The following is a 10,267-nucleotide window of genomic DNA, read 5'->3' on the forward strand; positions in this document are numbered from 1 at the left end:
TTGGTTCAAATCCTGGGCACGGACATGGCACTGCTCATCAAACCACGCTGAGGCAGTGTCCCACGTGCCACAACTAGAAGGACCCACAACGAAGAACATACAACTATGTACCGGGAGTCTTTGGGGAGAAAAAGGAAAAAAATAAAATCTTAAAAAAAAAAAATCAATCCGTATATAGACTGTGTTAGAGGAGTGGTGTTTTATTCTTTTTTCTTCAGCGTCAAAACCAGGGCAGTAAGATGAATTTTTAAAAAAATTGAAAATGAACATTCTATTTTTAAAAACCTCAGGATTTCAGCCTTAGAAAAGAATATCTTGAAAACAATGTCTTGAAAGTAGCCACCATGCCATTTTTCTGGGCACAATGCCACTGTCAATACATTATTTTATCAATTTCATGACTTGCTGTCAGTTTGCAGTTTGATAACTCACAAGTTTAATTTCCCCTGCAAATACGATTATACTGAAAGATACAATATTAAGGACAATTCAACTTGGTAATAGCAATTTGGTTTTCTTGATTAAAATTCCTCTTTAAGTGGATTGATGGTACAACCTTTTAACATATTTTCCCTCCTCTTTCTCTCCTCCCTCCCTCTCTCCTTTCCTTCCTGGCTACGAATACAATTGTCATACAATTATCCTTGAGAGAACAAGATTCAGAATTGTGTTTCTTCTTCTTCTTGTTTTCAAGGAAAAAAACTAGCCAAGAAATAGGAGCAAGCTCAGCACATACCTCTTAAAATAGTTACTGAGATTGAGCCTGTTTAAAGCTCTGTTTTCATCTTTTCACCCATTACGTGCTCATCACCATTACTGTTTCAGGAAGCTTCAAGATGGTTCCACGTAGTAAAATGAGAGAGAGGAAAAGAGAAGAAAAGCATCATCAAGTCTTTTTATAGGAAAATTGTTTACTTAAGTTATTTGTGGAAGTTTAGGTTACAGCTCTAGAGAATTCATATTTTAATATGTTATGTTAATATTTTATTTTATGAGTGCCGGGTTTGTATAAATTTAAAGTTCTCCAGGGGCCAGCTCAGTGGCGCAGTGGTTAAGTGTGCACGTTCTGCTTCAATGGCCCGAGGTTCGCCGTCTGGGATCCCAGGCGCGGACATGGCTCTGTTTGTCAAGCCATGCTGTGGTAGGCGTCCCACATATAAAGTAGAGGAAGATGGGCATGGATGTTAGCTCAGGGCCAGTTTTCCTTAGCAAAAAGAGGAGGATTGGCAGTAGTTAGCTCAGGGCTAATCTTCCTCAAAAGAAAAAAAAGTTCTCTATTTCCTTGGAATTTTGAAGAAATTTTTCCCTCCAAGGTGACATTGTTGTATTGTATTTTTTACTTTTTAATTTCTAAAATTAACATACAGAAAAATTGACTATATTTTGGTGGACAGTTGTATGAGTTTTAACTACCACCCAAATCAAGATACAGAACAGTTCCGTCATCTCACTGAATTCCCTTGGTATCCTTGACTACCACAGAAAGGAATTCTTTTATCTCCTGCCCAGGAGATCTCAGCCTGGCTGGCAGGCCCACTGGAGGTGAAGGGGAAGGAACCAGCTGTCTTTTCCTTCGATGTGTTCTTTCAATCCTCCCTTTTACTACGATTTTCAGCTCAGCTGGTGTCCCGAATCCAGCGTTTCTTTGTTCATACTCTCTACACAGTAGACATATGGTTTTCTCTTTATATTAATTTCTCATCTTTTTTCGCTCTGAGTAGACTGTGAAGTGTTAAATTTCTGCTTTTATTATTTTATTTTATTTTTTTTAAAGATTGGCACCTGGGCTAACAACTGTTGCCAATCTTTTTTTTCTCCCAAAAAGCCCCTGGTACATAGTTGTGTATTTTTGGTTGTGGGTCCTTCTAGTTGTGACATGTGGGACGCCACCTCAGCATGGCTTGATGAGCTGTGCCATGTCCGCGCCCAGGATCCGAACCAGAGAAACCCTGGGCCGCCAAAGCGGAGCACAAGAGCTCAACCACTTGACCACGGGGCCAGCCCCAAATTTCTGCTTTTAATTTTTTATTTTTTAAAATTTTGATTGCAACCTAAAACTTAGCTCATTTTTGTGAATCTCCTACAGGTTTTTGAAAGAAATATTTGTTTTTTTTCTGGTCATGCAGAATGTTCTCTCTCTGTATGAACGACTTCAAGTTTGTTAATTGTTTAGTAAAACTTCGCCAGGTCTTTCTTTTTCCCTTTTTGTACTTGGTTTATTGATTTCTAATAGAATTGGAGGCCGTTTATCTGGGAGAAATTTTAGGAGAGACATTCTGGCTGGGAAAATCTTTATAAGCGGAAATATTCCAGCACCTTCTCTAGTGTCCTCTCTGTTCTGTCTAACTCCCTGCGCTGGGGGTGAAGGGGGTAGGAACGAACTGTAATGTCTTATCTTTTCCGGGGATCTTGTTTCATCCTCTGATGGGTCGCCACTAACAGCACCACAAATAATTTAGGGACTGTGCCTTGAAGAAGCGATTTACCTAAATTTTATATATCAATGGAACTTTTAAAAATAGTTATATTCTGTAATCAATTCTTTGGAATAACAGAAGGACAATGAATAAACTGCTAAACATGTAATGTATATATTTTTTGGCCATTGATAGCCACTCTGCACCACGGATCCTTGTGAATCCTTGACAGAGAGTGGGGGAGTGGTTAGAAAACCAGAAACTGTTTTGCCAGTTAGAGTTGTGCTATGCTTTGTAATTTCTGTGCCTCTGCTAGAATTTCAATTTTTCTCGGGAATGTGTTTTCCGCAGAAAGATTAGAAAGTAGAAAAATTAGAAATATAAATAATTAATAGAAAACACTAGCCATAATCCCATATCTTAGTATATTGATTTAGGGCCTCCTGCTATCAGAAATGTGCAATATTTATATGATCAAGAAATAACTTACAGTATTTGTAGTCCCACGCTATTTTTTAAAGAGAGTAAATACTAAGAAAGGTTCTTATCTGCCGATCTGGTTATGGAGGGAGGGATGTGAACAGGAGAAGCAGAGAGAGGTCGAGATGGCCTCCATAGAAGGAGCTGGGGGGGTCGAGATGGGCTGGGGGGGAATCAGAGGGGAGTGACTGGAGGAGCAGAGTGACTGCCAGACCCAGGGCCTGCGGGCTGAGGCATCAGCGGCTGAAAAAGAACTGGAAAAATCCTGGAATTTTTAAAGGGAATTTTTATGAAGATTTGCTGTATAGTGGTGATGCAAAATTCCTTCCACATCTCTCTGTTCAGTCTTTGCTAAAATGTTTGTTTCTCATGACTGCATTGTGGGTTGAATCTATTTTGGGACGTACTGTACATCCCTTCTTTGAGAAGGACCCGAAGCAAAAATAGGAGCTGTTGACGAGACCTCAGCATCTGGGGCTCCTGTCTGTGTGTGTGCATGTATTTGTGTTATAAAATGGGAGCAACTATGTATATGATTTTTAAATTGCTCTTTGAATTAATAACATGATTGGATTTATTCTATACAATTGGAGAAAGCCCTAAACTTATCTTTTGTAAGGGGTGTATAGCATTCCATGTTAAGAATGTATCTCCTTTATTTAACAATTTGCTCATTCCTGAACATTTGGGTAGTTTCTGGTTTTCCCCTATTTTAAGCAGTACTGTTAGCATTACGCTTGCACATTTTTTTTGATATGGATTCTGATTTTTTCCTCAGAATATATTCATTCCTAAAGTTAGAGTCTCTGAGACAAAGAACATCGGCATTTCTAAAGTGTTTGAAAAATATAGCTAAATGTCTTCCAGAATTTACTATTTTGTCTTAAAGAGGAGTGTCTGATGACAAGAGTTGTTTCTATTTATACCTTGTCAAACTTGGGTTTGCAAATCTTTCGAATCTCTGACATCTCGATAGATAAAAAACAAGATCTCCTTGTGGTTTTAATTTATGTTTATTTGATTACAAGGAAGACAGGGTTTTGTTTTGTTTTTTGCCATTTTAGCAGTTACGTTGCTAGTTCATATCACATCCATTTTCCACTAGGGCTTCATGTTTTCCTTGTTACTTTATGTCAAATTGTTATGTTTTTAGAGTATCCACACTACCATTTGTGTCTCAGTTTGTCATTTGTCTTTATTTATGATACTTTAATTTTTCTGTTTCATTTTGAGATTTATTTTATTTTGGTAGCTTTTCTTTCCCCTGCTTTTTCTCCTCAAGTCCCCCCAGTACATAGTTGTATATTTTAGTTGTGGGTCCTTCTGGCTGTGGCCTGTGGATGCTGCCTCAGCATGGCCTGATGAGCTGTGCTATGTCCGCGCCCAGGATCCGAACCAGTGAAATCCTGGGCCGCCAAAGCCGAAGGCGTGAACTTAACCCCTTGGCCACGGGCCAGCCCCTTAGTAGCTTTTTTTTGGGGTAAAATTGACATACAATAAACTGCACACATTTGAAGTGCACAATTTGATAAGTTTTTGACTTATATGTACCCCTGCTGAGCTGTCACGACAATCAAGACAATGAACATATGCATCACCCCCACAGTGTGCTCACGCCCCTTTGCAACCATCCCTCCAGTCCCCGCCACCCACCCTCACAGCCCCAGGCAACCACACATCTGTTTTCTGTCATTAGAGCTTACTTTGAATTTGCTAGAATTTCATATAAACGGAATCATACAGAAAACACTTTTTGGGTACTTAGTTATTGAGGAAATTAGAACCACAAGGAGATACCACTACTCACCTACTGAAATGGTTAAAATGAAAAAGACTGAGCATACCAAATGTTGGTGAGGGTGACAAGCAATGGGAACTTTCATATATGCTGCTGGGGGAACGTATAACGACACAGCCATCTTGGAAACCAATTTGGTATTTTCTTAAAAAGTTAAACATGTGATCAAGCCATTCCACTTCTAGGTATTTATCTGAGAGAAATGAAAGCACAGGTCCATACAAAGACTTGTACACGAATGTTTCTAGAAGCTTTATTTGTCGTAACTCCAAACTGGGAACAACCCACTTGTCTACCAACAAATCAGCAGATACACAAATTGTGTTCTATTCATCCAATGGAATAGTACCCATACATTAAAAGAAGTAAACTATTGATATAGGCAATAGTACAAATATATTTCCAAATGATATCTTTTGACATACAGATGCTTATTATTTTATGCTATATAACCAGTTTATTCTTACATGAGTTTTGCCTTTCTTGGCATCCTTAGTTAGAACTTCCTTGCTCCCAAATTTGGTGTTTAACTATATAATCTTGTAATACTTTATTTTTCACACTGTCATGATTAAATCATCTGGAATTAAATTTGGCGTAAGATATGAGGTAGGAAATTGGTATTTAAATTCTTTTGATATGGTTAGCTCATTTCCAGGATGGCTTTGAATTGTTTAGGCCTGAGTATTCTGGTTTGTTTTCCTCAGGTGGAATTTGGTACCTGTCACATAAATATCATACAAAATTAATGGACGTCAACCTGTAAGAGGAAATTTATGCATGATTGTACTTTCCGATCAAATAAAAAAGTCACAATTTTCATGAGTTTCATTGCATCGTTTGAAGAGACAATTTTGACATAACAGCCACCATAGTATAAATGATATTTTGAATGATGGTATTAGGATGTACCATTATTCTATAAGCATTTCCATTTGTCCATAATTATACATTTCGTTAGTATATAATATTTCATCATTTAGAGTTTTCCCATTTTCTTGCCACTTTCAATAACATTGCATTGAACACCTTGGTGCCCATAACTTTTTGCTTCTTTTGAATAACTTACAGTGGGTAGATTCCCAGAAGTCATGTCAACTGGATTAAACAAATAGAAATTCTGTCTCTTTGTACTCCTTTTCACTTGGCTTTCCAATAGGGTTACGCCAATTTTATACTGTGGGTGGGCACACACGAGTCACTGGCATCGTTGCAGCTTGCTTTCCGAGAGTATTATCAATGTTGGATCCAATGTCCATTTTGTTACACAAATGAGTAAATGAATATCTCATCACTCAATCTACCTGGCTGATCAAACATATACTTTGAGCTCCTTTCTCTCCCTCCATATGCTCTGTGGCAGCCATGGGGGTGTACCACTCAGATCTCCCTTCGAGAGAAACTGCTGCGAGGATGGAATTGGTGGACAGCCTCTAGCTGCCACACTTCCACATCTACAGTGGCATTCACCCCAAGGCCGTGTTCTCCAGGGGCTGCTTCCAGCCAATGACTGAACTCAGTGGGATACCACTGTCGGGCCATCCCTGCCCTGGGTGGTGCTCCTCTGAGAGGCAATTGTTTCTTCTGGCCTCCCCATCCCCAGGCTCATGGCTAAGACTGTCTTAGATCTGCAGTCTCTCACTCCTCCTATCCCCTCCTCCTTCTGCCTCTCTCTCCTTTTACAGGTGTCAGACCACTCTGAAGTCTGAAGGCCCCTCCTGCCTGCTCCCGCTGGCTCTCACCTTCCTCCATCAATAAATCTTTTCACGTCTTAGTCTGTATTGGCATCAGCTTGTGGAGGACCCTACCTGATACATGCCCCATGGATAAGTCCACATGGCAGTCATTCCTGTAGGATAGACACAAACTCCAAATGATTTATTAAGTGGAAGACAGAGTAATCTAGAAGACAGGAGCTTTGAGGTCGGTCATCAATCGAAGCCCCTGAAGGAGGAAGCCCCAGCAATTTATGGGGAGGTGACAATGCTTTTAGTTGTCAGAGGTGGTTGTGGTTGTGGTTATGGTTGTGGTTGTGGTGTTGTAATCACTCCTTGCTTCCTGTTTGCACTTTTTGTTTTTTTTCTGCATAGGTTCTTACGGACAGGTGGTGGCACTGGTATTGAGGAGTCTCTGACACAGCAAGGTCTGTACCTGTCACACATGAACATCGCTCTTTCCAGGGAGCTGCACTGCACCTTACAGTGGCCCGGGAGATTACCTGTACAACCTGTCCAGCCTCCACTGGCTGTGAGGGAGAGGAAAAGACCAAGAAGTCAAGGTTAGAAGCAGCACGTGGACTGCCAGACGGGAGCGTTTGGCTTTTTTATTGTGAGATGTGCGCTTGAGCTTTCGGGCAAATGAGACTTGGGAAGGACCGTGAAGGCAGAATCTCTCTTGATTGACAGTCTCTGGGAACTCTGAAGAGCTCTTCCTCTGCCAGTACGTGTATCTTTGCAGCTAGCTAAGGCCTCTCCTTTCGCTGTAGTTATACCGCGGAATGTATGGGTGAAAACTAGGAGTGGGGAGCCAGGTCTTCACCGGCAGGGAAGAGCAGGAACACTGGAAAGGGGGAATTGGAGCTATTCTTACTCACCCCACAGCCTCCCCATTTATAGTGTTTCCGCCTCATTTGTTCTCAGGGAATATAAAGCTGTAAACATCAGTCAACCCAGGGCAAAAAAAAATTTTTTTTAAATAAGAAAAGTCAAATCATTTCCCCAAAGCATTAAAAGGCAGATAATGGTTGCTCCTGACAAGGTATTTCTGCATTCCTACACTCCCCAGCCACAGGGACCAGCTTCTGGTCAAATGCGAGGGCTGCCTCTCAGCACTCTGCATCGGCCATCACTCACACCACAGGGTCTGTGAGCACCCTCCTCCTCTGGCTTTCTTCACACCCGGGGCCTGGCTCTCTGGTTTCCTTCTCTGTCGCTCTTCATTCTCTGCTCGCCCAGGCTGTGAGCCGAGCACCTGGTTTGCCATCCTGTGTGAACTTGCCCTCCAAGACGTTTCAGGGCCCTGCCTGGAGGCTCCTGTTGGGCGTGGGGGAAGGACCCTCACGTCTCTTCCTCCCAGGCTCAGTCTCTCCTCTGGGCACTAACCCGGGCTGATCTCAAAAGATGAAAACGGTGAAGAAAGACGCCTTCTCCGTGTCTTAGGAGCTTAGATATAGGGAGCTCACATACAGTGAGACGAAGGTATTTTGGACCAGGTTGAGGCTGACTCTGGTTTCAGAACAGGAAAGAAGTTTGGGAGACTGTTTTTTTGTACAAGGCTGATAGGGTGGTGGCTGGGTCTGGGGTATCGGGGCCAAAGGGGGATGTTGGGAGATCACTACCTTAAGGCTCTAGGGTGAGTCCTGCCTTATCCCAACCTGGCTTATCTGTCACCAGAGTCACCAGATCTGCTAGTGTTCCTAGCCCCAGCTCTCATTTCCCCTCCTCCGTCAAAGTTACCTGGAGTCACCAGGAATCCAAGGGCTGCAAAGACCAGGAGCAGAAGCTTCATGGCTGAAGGGATGGGCTGGGGAGCAGGTGGTGGTTTAATGGAGTAAGGGCCCTCTGTGCAATGTGCTTGGAGCTACTGCCTTTATAGATTCCACATGACGCCAGGACACGGGGCAGTGAGCCAGAGGGAGAGCTCCCTGTCACCCAGAACAGTCAGATTAGATCAGAACGTACACTAGTCTACAGCCTGGATTGATTTATGGAGCACCGGTATTCTTTTCAACTCCACGTCATCATCAAATTTTATAATTGTGCTTCTTCCAAAACACTGAGAAAAATGTGAAATAAGAAATATCCATATAAAGTACTTATCATATCTAAAAGTTATTGAGAACGCTAAAGAGTATTTTTTAGAAATTAAAACTGAGAAATTAAAAAATATTCATTAATTCAATAAAAATAACCATTAGTTAAAATAACTGAGAGACCACAGTGTACACTAGCTGCTACTTAGAACACGCATGAGGCATGGTGACTATTTATTTACAAATTTGGGAAAATACAAAATTGACCCTACATGCAGCCATTAAATAGCAGTGAAGTGCTTATTGGACAAAATATTAGAATTTGAATTTAAACAGGGGATGGAATTTCTTATTTAAAGAAGAAACTTCTAAAGGAAAAAAATTTAGTGAGAATTGTAGCACTTTTTTTTTTTTCTTTTGCATTTTCTCAAATCTCTTTAAAACCTGGCTAAAGAGAAGACAGCTGGATTCTCATATCTACTCCTGCATTATAATCGGCTGTGACATCACATGTCAGGCAGCCCCTGGAGAACCCTACTGGGAGAAAATGAGAGCAAAAATGGTAAATAATGTCTTAGTATTCTTATGAAACTGGTTTTGATCTCATGGAACCCCTGAAAGTGTCCTTGGAACCTGCAGGAGTTCCCAACTGCACTTAGAGAACTGCTGGTTTAGTACACAGATTAATAACATTAGGTATTATTATTAAGAGACCTGATGTCATAGGGAAGAGACCTGGCTCATCCTTGGGATGTGGGGCACCCATAACTACAAAAAGATGTATTTAAAGGTGTTCAGAGGCCCTGGGGAGACAGGTTGTCTCCTGACCCCACCATTAGCATCAAAAAGTGCAGCTGTCTCTAGCTGAGCTTTCACTATCAAAAGGGATTTCTCTCTGATAGGGCAGAGCAGAAAGACACATGAATCCTGTTTACGCTTTTCCTCCTCTGCCCACACAAAGAGAGAGGAACCAGGAGCAAGAGGGCTTTTAGTATAAAGGAAAGAAGAAAAGTTGTGTTCCTGAAGCACAGGCTGGCGTTGGTTGACCAGGTGGGGTCATGGCTGCTGTGTGCCTGGCCCTGCAGGGAGATGAACTCCACATCTCAAAGCCAAGAACAATGGGGACTGATAAAAGAGAGGCCATTAAAGAGCTGTGTGTTTGCGAAGACGTGGCCTGGTTATTTTCCCACTTTGCAGTCTTCAGTGTGCTGGTTCGGGGGCCCGGGAGACTACAAGGACCCTCTGTGATGCACTTGGACCTGTGTGGAAACATAAAGGAGACTTGTTCACTAGGTGGGCAGCTCACAGAGATACCCCAACAGTCTTCCTGTTCTTATTAGGAATGTGTTAGATTGCAAGAAACAGGAAGGCAACTGACAGTGGCATAAATCCCAGGAATATTTAGTATTTATTCATCATGAGGAAAGGGGGTCGATTTGGTGGCTGGATGGTCGTTCTTGGGTTCTTCTGCTTTGCTATCCCCAGCGTGTAGGTGTGCCAATTACCAATTTATTCTCTCTCGGCTCCAAATCCACCCTTCTTTGCCCTCCTTTGTGATACTGGATCTGGATCCTGGAAACATGCCTCTTTTGCCGGCTGGCCCGAGGTTAGGCTCATCAATAGAGGATGTTGGAGGAACATTGCAAGGCCATAATGGCAGAAAACGACTTCCCTTCTGGGTTCTAGTTCTCTGTTTTAAATTCAGCCTAAGAGCCTGTGCCTGTCACAGACCAGCTCCAGCCCCACTCTCAGGCCATGCTTTTCAGCCCTGGTTGCGTCCTTAGGCAAGTGTCCACCAGGTGGCCACCTCTACAGATCAGC

The 10,267-nt window shown here is 42.1% G+C and overlaps 1 long non-coding RNA gene across 1 annotated transcript; it reads right to left on the minus strand.

The window, feature by feature from the left end:
• Positions 1-4,923: 4,923 nt before the first annotated feature.
• LOC138920068 (uncharacterized) lies at positions 4,924-8,354 on the minus strand. The gene is made up of 2 exons (XR_011430711.1): positions 8,151-8,354; positions 4,924-6,940 (listed from the first exon to the last, which is right to left on the minus strand). It is a non-coding gene; the product is annotated as an uncharacterized lncRNA (long non-coding RNA).
• Positions 8,355-10,267: the final 1,913 nt, after the last annotated feature.

This window comes from Equus caballus, chromosome 22, assembly GCF_041296265.1.
Source record: "Equus caballus isolate H_3958 breed thoroughbred chromosome 22, TB-T2T, whole genome shotgun sequence".
In the NCBI taxonomy this organism is placed as follows: Eukaryota; Metazoa; Chordata; class Mammalia; order Perissodactyla; family Equidae; genus Equus; species Equus caballus.